Genomic DNA, 11698 nt, shown 5'->3' with positions numbered 1-11698 from the left:
AGCCAGTAAATGAAAGGGGTGGCTACCATGGCCTATTTCAATGTTGTTTCAAAATAAAAAAGCGCCAACAGTGTATCCAAAAAGAAGGAACCAGAAAATAGCCTGCAATAATTTTCCTCTAGTGTGCCTATACTTCAGAAGATTGAAGTAATTTCTTGTGAACGACGCCACCAGGGAGCCCACAGCCTGTTTCTAGGCAGCTATCCATCAAACACCCATGGGACATAGGAAATGCGCTGAGGGCACTGGCAGTCCCTGTGGTGCCGTGTGTGTCACATTGTCCGTGTGGTTCAGTGAGGAGAACTGCTGTAGCAGTACAGATTAGATTATCTGGACTTTACAGAAGACATCCGCACAGAAACTTGTTCCTGGTCAGCAGTGCTGTGGAGGGAAGCAATGCTCCTCTGTATAAAGCACCATATGATGATTCATCTGCACAATGGGATTTAAATGGGCATTTTTTGTGGGTACAGATGGGACCATCTTTTTGCCTTACCAGTCACATAATTCTTTCTCTTTTAATATAGTCTAAATTGCATCAGCTTTAGAGATGTAAAAGTGTTACTTATCTCTGCAATATGAGATATGTGGAAATTTCTGTCCACATTTGCTGCCTGCCTCACAGTTTGCATTCTGCTCACCATCCATCTTCATTGGCTTTTCCCCCACACCAGCGTAAGATTAAAACACCACAGGAAATTAAACACAGTGCACATAAATCATGTTTATTATTGCCTCAGATACAGAAAGATAACAAGAATCAATAAGAAAGGCACGATGACTCACAGTTTTATTAGTATACTCAGTTTTTCATGAGCTGAGTCTTCATAAAGAAAATGGTTTAATTGGACCACAGAGATCTTGAAGAATTCGTATATTCCTGGCTATTTATCTTTGGAAACCTCAGTTTCTGATTTTCCATAGCACTTACAATCATGAGGGAAAGAACTTTACTTCTCTCAGAGAACCTGACAGATTTCTAAAAGCTATAGAGGTTTGTGAAGGCAGAATTCATTTCACCAGCAATACCTGAAGCAAAGAGGTGGTGCTCGGGTCTCTGAACTCTGCTCTGTGCAGCCTGAACTGGTGAGGATGCAGACTGCCAAAGCAACAAATGGAACTGGTGGTCCAGATGATGGAAGTGGTGTCCTTCCATCTTCTACCCTCACAAAGCATAAACCCCTCATCATTAATGGAACTACAATTTCCCTCTGCCTAATTACAGATTGGTGGGTCAGAAGAACTTTCTTTTGATCATTCCTCATGCTTATTGGTCTTTCATCGCAATCTTCCATCACTTTATTTCTGTGAAAGTTTCATTGTCTTATGTAAGTTTGTTGCTACTGTTTTTCTGGAAAATGTTACTCAAATACAGTTTGACCTATACATATCAGAATCTGGAGTCCATACAATTATCCCTAATAAAGTCAGGTACAAACATGTTTCCTTGCTTACAGCATAGTCCTTAAATATTGTTTTCTTCTGGCCACAAATGGGAGGATTTGTTTCCTTGGCTGCTTCATACCTTCACCTGCATCCTTTTGAGCTGTTCTTTTATTCCCTCCCCAGAAATAATTCTTTGCTCTCCCCCAGTGTTGTACAATAGCAGGCGTTTCTCCCTGGAACACTTAGTGATGCAAAGGCAAAGGCTAATCTCTAGCCTTGCTGTAAAAGACATGATTTCTCTTTCAGCATTTCAAAAGAACATCCCACAGACATTCAACAGTCCCTTAGGTTATGGTTAAACTCTTTTTCTCGTGGGCTAACAATTCTCATGAACTATGGAAGCAAAATCTCCCAAAATAAGAGAATATTCCCCTAGCATTCCCAATTGCCTAAGGAGAAGATATTTCCTTCCTTGCTCATTTGAGCAAATAGGCCCATGTTTTCACACAACTTGTTACCGGGGATCTTTATATAGCATTCCCACTGGAGTACTGGGTCTGACTTCCAACAGAGCCCATCATGAGTTCCCTGCCCTGGATTTCCCAGTTCAGTGACAGGCAAATGGTGCTGCAAAACTCTACCGTACAGCCCTGGCAGTCCATCCATGTATCCTGACTGAACTTAAGTGCTAACAGGAGCAGTCAACAGCGATGGGAGTGAGCGCATGGGTCATGCTGTCAGTGTGCCTTTCCACAGCATTGGTCTGTCACTGCATTTCTCAACTTATTTCTGCGAAAATGGCTTGTAGCATCCGAACTTCCTGCTTGTCTCTTTCCTGCCTTATTCATTGCCTTCTCCCACTGACCACTGCAGGCTGGTTAGCATTAAGGACTGATAATCAACAAGATGAAGATGCTCTAGGTATACTCTTTCCGGCAGTGACTCCTTCATAACCTTCCTCTGTTCCTTGTAGAAGCTGCAGGGACAAATATCTTTGTGTCTGGGGGACAAAATGAGGGCTCTTAATCCATAACTGATCACGTTAACAAAGGTTAATGACTTTAAAAGCTGCTAAGTCAAACAAGTTTTATAAAGAATATGTACTTTTCTTTGTACAAAAAACTAGTAGTCATTTCCTGGCACCTGTATATCCCATGCTAGGACATAAAATTATACACCTGTTATTTTTCACCAAAATTTATTATTTTCTGAATTTAGAAAACAGTAATACGCTTTGAAATTGTAACAGGGCTTCTCACCAGTTCTGCTGAAGAATCTGATTTTCATGACAACCACGCTCACGAGCGGTACAAAGAAGTAACATTCAAACACAGGGTCACTCAGTAGCCACAGTCTTAACTCACAGCTGGAGGCTTCCTTGTTCAGTCCGTGGCTTGTCCTTTTTACCTGTGGTGAAGGGGAACTTACTATGCTGATCAAGAAAAAGGGACACTGGAAGTGGGATGGCTCACAGTACTTATTCTGCACAATGCAAATGTCACTGGAAATGCAGAAGGCCCCAAACCAGACATGAAAGGAACACACTGGCAGCTTCTGGAAAGCCTGCTGTCTGTGCTAAAACTGGTCCAAGCTATCAGTCGGTATTAGTCAACTGAAGCTGCAGCGATGTCATTCAATGTCTATCTCAATAGAGCTTCTCAGCAGACATTTGATCACAAACAACGATGCTGATATCCCAGCAGTATATAAGTTTAAAACAAATTTATCTATCTACAGAATGACTTTTGACTCAACACGAGTTCTACAAGCTGCCAACTTCATATGCTCATTAATGCTATTACATTAGACCTATTCCACAAACATAACCTTGTTTTCTAATAAGCTTTTCTTATTTTTCCACAACAAAGCTGAGTGACTGCAGCTAAAACCAATTTGTTACTAGATTAATTACTGATTTGCAGTGCATTCTATTCAGAACAATTTGTCATAACAGCCTAAGCAGGGGCCACCTAGCTGTGTGGCAAAAACTGTCTACCACACAATATGTACTCTTGCTTAATAAATATTAGAATAAAGTAATTCTAGTATTAGAGTTATATTGGAAGATGTTAATAGTGGAAGATATTAAAACATGTGAATTGCATGAGGCGTGCATTGGAGTCTGTTAAACTTCAGACTTACCTGCCTTGTGGGGTGGAGTCAGTCACTGGCTGGAGACAAGTTGTGATTCATGTTAGATAGCACTGGAAACCCTTAGCTTGTTTTTCAGTCACATTTTGTATTTGATTTTTAGCTGTACTTAGAAAGCAAAATCAATAAACGATTCCAAATGCAGGTGCAACATTTTTTCTGTAAGAATAGCAGAGCTTAGCAGGAGGTTCCCCTGGCTGGCCAACAGTCTTTGAAAATAGCTTAACATGGATTGAATGGCTAAAATGACTTGAAATGTACAGCATTTATTTAATGCCGGCAGAGGAAGTGTACAGCTTTGTTAATTTGATCTCCATTCCTTCTGTTAACGATGCATGAACTTTGCCAACGGAAAAGGAAAAAATCCCGTAATGCAGGGCAGGACAAGTGAGTGCTGAATTCTGAGCTGTCAATCCAATCCAGCAGGCTGAGTGGCTAATTCAAAACAATGCAGAAATGTATGAATGGGAGAATCAAGGAAAACCTCTTCAACACACATAGCAAAGTGATAGCAAATGCAATTCACTGTAGTAAAATGATTGCACTTAGGCGAAATTACTTACACTGATTACTTTAGGGCACTGGCAACGAGTGAAGAAAATAACACACAGATGATTTAAAACATCAGAACCAGCAAAAAATGCTAGGTACTTCATAAGGGCAGGTCCCAGTGCAGGACCATCACTGGGAATGGGACTTTAAAGTAAATTTTGATTTAAAGAAGCACATAAAAGGAAGTGTGCTGTTCAAATTAAAGCACACAGTGGGTATCAAGGTACCCAAGTTGATTTTTCCTGACATTAGAACACCAAACTAGTGAGTTTCTGAAAAAAAACTCTCCAATGTGAGTTGTAAGGGCAAACAATGTAACAGTGCTTATACATTGATTTGATTAATTTATAGAAGGAAATACTCAAGATGGTTGTCAAATAAAGCCAGAAGCTGGTTTTGCTGAGGCAATACTTGCTGCTCCAATATTCTTCATATGCTTTCTTCTTCAAGTTTCCTATCTCAAAACAAATGCAGTTCTAACATGATGTTGAGCCCAACCTGCTCAATGACACATTCAATGTAACTTGTCCCTTTCTGGAATTTGACAACCATAAAAAAGAAATAAAGTGGGGAAATAAATACCAATTCAAGCTTTCTGGCTTGTGTCTACAGTGTCCCGCCCTAGCAAACCCTTCTCGGCTGTACAATCCTTGCCACTTGTCCTACACAGCCACTCCCTAGTTCCTTTAGCCAGGTTTTGGTTACATAGTGAGTCAATGGGCTTAGTAAATCATCATAAACCATTACACACTTTTATTACACACCAGTATTACCAGATTTGGTTCGTGCTGAGTGCCTGAATTTATGCTTACTTACGTTTTCTTGGCACTACAAGGCTGAGTCCATCAACATTTGTAAAGCACTGTGCGCTTCCTGGGTAAGAACAACTGTACACATGCAATTAGTAGTAATTACTATTGTTTATCTTTAAACAAAAATTAGCATTAAAATCTGAACTCCTGAGTAATCTTGTGTTCAATCTAGAGGTTTACTTCAGAACACTGAAAAGAAGAGAAAAAATCATACCAAGGACAATGGTTGTATGGTAGTGTCAAAAGTACATAATTAGATCATGAATTAAGAAATCTCAAGATTAAAATCCATGGGAAACAAGGGTGTACTCACATAGCGAAAACACGAGGAAGAAGTTCTTTACTGTGAGGGTGGTGAGGCACTGGCACAGGCTGCCCAGAGAAGAGATAAATGCTCCATCCCTGGCAGTGTTCAAGGCCAGGTTGGACAGAGCCTTGGAAGACATGGTCTAGGGTGAGGCATCCGTGCCCATGGCAGGGGGGTTGGAAGTAGATGATCTTAAGGTCCTTTCCAACCCTAACTATTCTATGAATCTATGATTCTATGTGCTGGATGAATCAAGATGAGGTAAGTACTTGGTTCCCTTCGGCCATGCATTTGCTAGTTGCCCTCTCAGCCACACCTTGGGAGAGGACCTGGGCTGCTCCGCCAACAGTCCACTCAGATTAGTACTTCTCTGCCTGGGACACTGCAAGAGCTACACAAATAAAGAAAACGTGTGTTCAGTTTTGTTATGTTTAAAATCTTGCTTATGGGCAAAAAAGAAGCATTCCTTATATGTATAAGGAAAGGCAAGAATTTATTGTTACTATAATGCAGTTTAATTCAGGAACCGCCATCAGTCTAGATCTGATTATTACAGAAAACCAAAAAATAATAATGCAGGTAGGATATTTATATATGAAAATTACAGTAATAGTAGTCTTCCTTTCTTCCTTCTACTTAGGGTCATATATGTATGTTTGCTAACACACATTTACACCTTTGTCTTTCTTAATTGGTCTATAGGTGCAGGTAACATCCAGATTTACTGTATATGGTCCCATCTACATGTGTATTTCTATTTCTTTGTTTTCTTCGTTACTCCTAAATCCAGCTTTATCCAGCTCCAGGTCTGCAGGTTCTTTTAGCTGACTGTTACAGAGCTGTTTACGGCTGTTGGGTCTCCAGTGCCAGCCTGTGCCCCATTCCTTACCACCCACCCCACCTAGCACGTCTCTATCCCACATCCCGTGTCTCCACTTCTCAACACCTCTGCCACTGTACCAGCCTTGCATTGCTCTACAGAACATCGTGGCGTCAGAGCTGTAAATGTTACTTTCTACCCAGAGCAACTGCTTGTTACTGTTGTCTATATAAAATTATTGTTCTACCACACAAAGATAAACTACAGTAAAACACCTTAGGTACAGACACCTGATCAGTGACAGAAATTGCTGTCATGGCTAATCCAAGTAAAACAAAGCTGCAGGCAGGTGAAGAACAGTACAGGCAGAGCCTGAGGCCTTGCAGACTCAGGACAAAGCCGATGGCCTCTTGCTGGCCATGGTGAAGCTGTGTTGCAGAGCTGCACAGTCACAGATGTGCCTGACGGTGCTCCAGCAGCTCTGCAGGCACTGCCGTGGCAGGGCCTCCTCTAGAACACACTGGTAACTGCTTACCAATGTCTGCTTGGGTGTGAGTTCCTGCTCCTGCTTTTGTCCAGAACACCCAAGAAGCAGCTGCCCTCCAGGCTCCTATATTTGCTCTGTGGCGTAAAGGCAGCCTGACTCAGGGACTCACATTTCACTCCTACACCTGCTTCAGCTGCTGTCCCCACTTTATCCTGCTCTTTTGCACCATGGCTGCAGTGGAACCACAAGCTGCTGGGATTTAAGCTAGTCCATCCTCCACTCGGCATCCCCCAAATCTCCTGCTCTTCTGCCTTTTGAGAAACTTTCCCATTCCACTGCTTTACTGAGGCAGTACTGTAGAATTTGGTGTTTGGCTTTCAGCCTCTCATTATTGTGGGCTGCCCCAGGCTGCCAGCCCAAGTCATATGTTCCTGACAACAGCTGATGGATAGGAAGAGTGCAGTCAAATCCCAGTCAGATCCCAGCAGGGACACAAAAAGCCTCATGAGCTCAGCTGATAAATTAAGCATGTTGCAGCAATGCTGTCTTGAGGGAGGTGGCACATAGCAATCTGAGGAGAGCATCAGACATATGATGCTAACTTCCTGAAAGGCAACAGGTCTGAACCATGCCTGGGCATGCCCTGGCTTCAAGTCTTTGCTATATAGAGCCCAGTAAAGTGCTTATATTGCCTTCAGCACAGAACTTTCTGCAATCCTATCTTTTTTCACAGAGAAAAAAGATCTATCTTTTTTATCTTTTTTTCCTCCTTTCAGAGGAGTAAAAAGGGAGGAGAGTAGAAGGGCATGCCATGAGGTTACCACAGCACAAATGTGGCCAGTTGTCCCAACAGATGTGGAGCAACCTCCTCAAACGGTTACCCCTGATGCTAGAGAATTATCAGGGGACCCAGTGCACTGGGAGAAACCCTTCTGTGCTCTGAATGAGACCTCCAGAACAGCAGACACTGATTTTGTTACTGTTTGAGGAAAACTTCTGTACAATGGGGAGGAGATTTCTGGATAGAGGGCTACAGAGAGCCTTGCTGTTAGAAAGGATTCTGTCCTCCTCACAGATTGACTGGGTTTGAACAATGGAAGAAACTACGTAATGAGTTTATCCCTGATACTTGCATGGATGACTGCCAACAGGAGGTGGGTTTTATATACATAAACTGAGCAATTGTATCACTTTGAATTGCCAGAGTGGTTTGGTTTTGTTTTTGGTTTTGTTTTGTTTTTGTTTTTGTTTTTTTATTATGTAATAAAACATATCTCAGCAATTGCCACACAAAGATAAAAATATTTTTAAACATGCAATTATATGCATAAATGTTCAAACAACAAAAAGGCTGGTTTTGTCATGATTGCAGCACTTGCCGACAAATATGTGGCTGCCCCATCCCTGGCAGTGTTCAAGGCCAGTTGGACAGGGCTTTGAGCAACCTGGTCTAGTGGAAGGTGTCCCTGCCCATGGCAGGGGGTTGTAACTGGATGAGCTTTAACACCCCTTCTAATCCAAACCACTCTCTGATTCTAGAAGTATGGCGAACTCACATAACAGCTGATAACATGTTGCGTTACCTGGTTTGACTGCTGCCTCCAGCCAAGTGTGGTATAGTAATCTGCAAAGGAAACAATCTAACCCAATATTTTTCCCCTAGAAGAGAATGCCTGGGATACTTATTGGCCACTTTCTTCACACTGAGACATCTTTGATGCATCTGCTGTTTCAGAACCCATGAGAATGGCAGCTTCTCCAACACTGTCTCAGTGACCCAAACCAAAGTAACGTAACAGCACCAATGCTGCAGAACTGTTAAAGTCAACCATTTCCTTTAACTTCTTTCTTCTTGGTTAATTTATACTAAAGATATTGTTTTCATAGAGGGTTGTCCTCTAAGTGAATGCAGTTTGTTGTGGGAAATGCTGCAACCTGTACTTTGCTAATAATAAACAATCATTATCATCACCATCATCATCTGCATAAGCACAGTGCTTGTGAATTAGTCTAAGGAAAAGTTTTTTTACAAAGTTAGGTTGTGATTCAACTTTTCAATTGTGAGGCTGTATTAGTGGGTGACATTTGTTAATGTTAAAAATCACCAGAGGTCTGTACCGCTGGTCTGGTTCAGATGGAAGCCATCCCAGGCACTGCAGCAGCCAGCGCTTTTTGGCAAGGGTTCCTTTGAGCATTCACAGTAGTAGAGCTATATCATGGGAGATCCTGGTGATAAACTGCATACCAGTCACTTCTTCCTCTGCTGTGGCAGATAAACGGTCCTTGGAAGGACAGTTGAGAAGGCTGGTTGGCAGGTACATTCAAAAGGTAGTTACTTCAGATCAGGATTCTTCCAGATCCAGATACAAAGTAATAATTGACAATATTTAAGGGAGAAAGCATTTTAGGCAATGGATTTGGTCAATTAATAGTGCAGTTTGTGTTTGAGCACCTGTAATTCAGAATATTTCTCATTTTACTTACATTATGTGTTCATAAGGCTACTAAAAGACTTTGCCCAGCCTGAAGAAAATGCTTAGGCCATGCTGGCCTTGAAGATTTCCTCTCTTCCCCATTCAGGATCTCTAAGATATTTATATCACCAGTGGGTTGTCTGGGCTCTGAGAAAGTCAAACAGGCCCAAGGCTGAGGCTCTAATTATCTGTTTAGCCACATTAATGCTGAGAGGCAAACCATTTTCCATTAGAAGTCAGGAAGCTTGTAAAAGTGATTTAAACAAAGCAACAAATGAAAAACACCTTCTCACAATACGGTCTCTTGTCACCTTGACACATTTTAGCAGAAGCCTCCGAGGACTGCTGAGCTCAAAGGTGAAATGACACAAAATAAAATTAAATCTGCAAGCTGCGATCCTGTAATGTAGAAGTAATTCGTTCTCGCACTGAAAATCCGTGTCTTAATAGCGGAAAAAGAACACCGAAGGGACTGGTTTTTCCCATAGAAGACACCATAGAAACAGGAGAATGAGTACAGGGTCACCATAGTGTGAGGCCAGCAGAAAATGTACCTTTATACCCAAATTAAGAGGCAAAAAATCACAGAAGTTATTGCAGGCATATGGGAATTGCAAACCTTGGCAGGGTTCTGGAAAGAGGAATACTTTGGTGGAAGTAGACCAAAACCGCTTTGAGCATTGGTTCGGTGATGAAGGTCCATAAACACTCAGGCAGGAACAAGAAGAGTATGTGCAAGTCCCAGCACTAGCACTTTTGCCGGGGCTCTGAGGAACAGCTTCTACAGATATAAGGACACATGGTCCTTGTCTCACAAGTCCCCCTCCAGGTTCAGAGGCAGGCATCCCAGACTCCTCTGAATCTTTGGTCTGTGGCTTCTCAGAAAATGAAAAAGGCAGACAAGGATTTAGGAGATGCTTATGTGACCTCACATAGTGGTCAGGCAGCCTCATTAGTCCATACCAAATAAAGAAAAGGTGTAGGGGAAAAGAAAACCCTCAAATGCAGAAAAAACCACAACTCATGCTCCAGTCCTAACATTTCAGAAGTTGAATTCTGGTTTACTTGCATACATTCCCAGTTAGAAAGTACATTTACTTTTTCTTAGCAACGTGATGGGGCTCCTTAAACGGTTTCCTGTACACCTTGTGAATTTAGTAGGTTTTTCTGTTTAAACATGTCATATTGTTCCCCACAGTAATTAAATGCTTGCCTAATGAAGTCTGAAAATTAATCTGTGGCAAAACACCCTGGGCACAACAGTCACCAGACACTAGAAGCTTAAGCAAATATACATCACACAGCCTGCAAGAAATGAGGATGTGTTGCAAGGTATTTTGCAACTTAACACTGTACATGGTTGCAGGCAATTACTTTTGAAAGTCCCTATAACTAGCAGGGAAGTAAACATGTTCAACATTAATTTCACTAGCCTGTCTTGGCCCAGGTCAGCATCGCCTACGTGACTGCTTTATGACTGTGGAACTCTGCTACCTTGAGCAACTAAGAACAAAATGTTCTGCATGTCCCCCACGTGAGGTTGCTTTCAGGCCATGTCAGGAGATGACAGGCTCAGTTCCACCGAAACTGTGACAGAGAGCTATACGTGTGGCAGAAGGTTTTGGCTGTCCAAGGAGCCAAGTGCTCACTTGTTGCAGAACAAGTTGAAGTGGAGACTCCATCCCTATGGATATTTATGAATGTTCCCCAACAGATTCCTAATTCTGCAGGACAAAGGAATACTACTTTTTGAGGTTAACTTGGCTCTTTCAAATTGTACATTCAAGTGGACATTTGTATTCTGTAACATTCTAAAAACTAGCTAATATTTTGGGTGTGTTCCTAATAACATGGTTTATCTATTGGGCCTTTAGTAATCTATTGACTTGCCAACATCAGCCCAGGGTAGACAATCTCTACCATTTCTTGTCTAAGACACTAGAGATTTGAGGCAAGTTCCTCAGGCAGAGGTTCTGGGAGCACTGATATTGTTCTGTCTGCCAGGAGAAGTATGAACAATGTAAGCAACAAGAGTTATCCTGCTCTGAAAAGCCCTCTATGTAGCCATGGATTAGATCTTCCACATCTGTACTGCTTCCTTCCTTCCTGCCTTATCTCCTCCTTAATGCTGTAATGACTCTGTACAACATGTCTGTGCGTTGTTCCCCAAAAAGAAAACATCACTTGCACATGTAAAGATCCATGTTTTTCTTTTTGTTATTCTCCACAGCAGTAAGCATGAAAGTCTGATTCTAGGTCAGTAAAGTGCAGACTTTGGAGGATTAAAATAGTCCCTAGCTTTGGGCTGATAGAGAAACACAAATCACTTTCTCAAAGGAAAAGGCTGTTTTAATGGGTCCTGTAGGAAACTGGCAATGCTCCTCCCAGGATAACACAGCCAGACGGTCAAGCAGCACAGCATGCACATGGATATTATGACCTCGCATAAGTTTCAGAAAGCAGCAGGGGATTAAAAAAGCTTCTCAACTTGCAGGACAAACCCAAGTATACATGAGCAAGAGGGAGAACGATGCAATTAAGCAGTTTAGACCTTGTGATCCCTTCAACACAAGCACATCTGTCAACAGGCTTTTTCATGTCAGGTATAAAATCCATATCTCTATGCTTCTGTTTTATAGTGCTGCAGAATTTGATACATGACATTTTGGCTTTTTTTTAGGATTTATAGGTGGAATCGTATACATGAGT

At 41.8% G+C, this 11698-nt stretch overlaps 1 long non-coding RNA gene across 2 annotated transcripts; it reads right to left on the bottom strand.

Annotated features, from left to right (window-relative positions):
* Positions 1-705: 705 nt before the first annotated feature.
* Positions 706-5294, bottom strand: LOC115610029. Of its 2 annotated transcripts, none has more exons than XR_003992082.1 (3): positions 3529-5294; positions 2646-2793; positions 706-2386 (listed from the first exon to the last, which is right to left on the bottom strand). It is a non-coding gene; the product is annotated as an uncharacterized LOC115610029 (long non-coding RNA). The 2 variants fall into 2 exon arrangements; XR_003992083.1 differs by having other exon boundaries at positions 706-2362.
* Positions 5295-11698: the final 6404 nt, after the last annotated feature.

The sequence above is a fragment of the Strigops habroptila genome, chromosome 6 (genome assembly GCF_004027225.2).
Source record: "Strigops habroptila isolate Jane chromosome 6, bStrHab1.2.pri, whole genome shotgun sequence".
Lineage (NCBI taxonomy): Eukaryota > Metazoa > Chordata > Aves > Psittaciformes > Psittacidae > Strigops > Strigops habroptila.
Note: the sequence above shows the minus strand (reverse complement) of the source record. Positions and strands in the feature narration are given on the sequence as shown.